Source organism: Asterias amurensis, chromosome 8 (assembly GCF_032118995.1).
Source record: "Asterias amurensis chromosome 8, ASM3211899v1".
NCBI classification, from domain to species: domain Eukaryota; kingdom Metazoa; phylum Echinodermata; class Asteroidea; order Forcipulatida; family Asteriidae; genus Asterias; species Asterias amurensis.
Window position 1 is genome coordinate 4,170,097 of NC_092655.1, and position 510 is coordinate 4,170,606.

Below are 510 nucleotides of genomic sequence, written 5' to 3' on the forward strand. Positions count from 1 at the left end.
ATGCTGCATGTACGTAGGTTCAGTGCATGCATGCTCGCTTATGCCCGGTCATGTTCATATCCGCCAGATGGTTTTTGCAACGCTCCGGACATGATTGCATATGCAAAAGTGTTCGGAGCGGACAGTATTGCATGGCGGACACAATTGCATCTGACACCAGCAGAGTATAACAGATTTTCGAGGGGTGTCAAAGTGTTTTTATTGAACCATTTCCTTTGGGGGGGGGGTATGGGGTTTAGACAGAAAACAAAAACCTTTTCAGTAAACTTTATGGATGTTTAAAGCGCAAAAGGGGAGGTTTTGCATAAGGTGCCCCGCCCACAATTTGGATAGGTCATATACCTGTCTTCATTCTACATTGTGTGAAGGTACCAATTGAAGGGGAGCAGACTTTTAACTCATGTCAACGCGTACCAGCGTAAACAATACTAAAACCGCGCACTAAAGCTACAGATCACCAGTTACACGTCCGTATATAGGGAATGCGCACATTTTCATATGGAAACTACA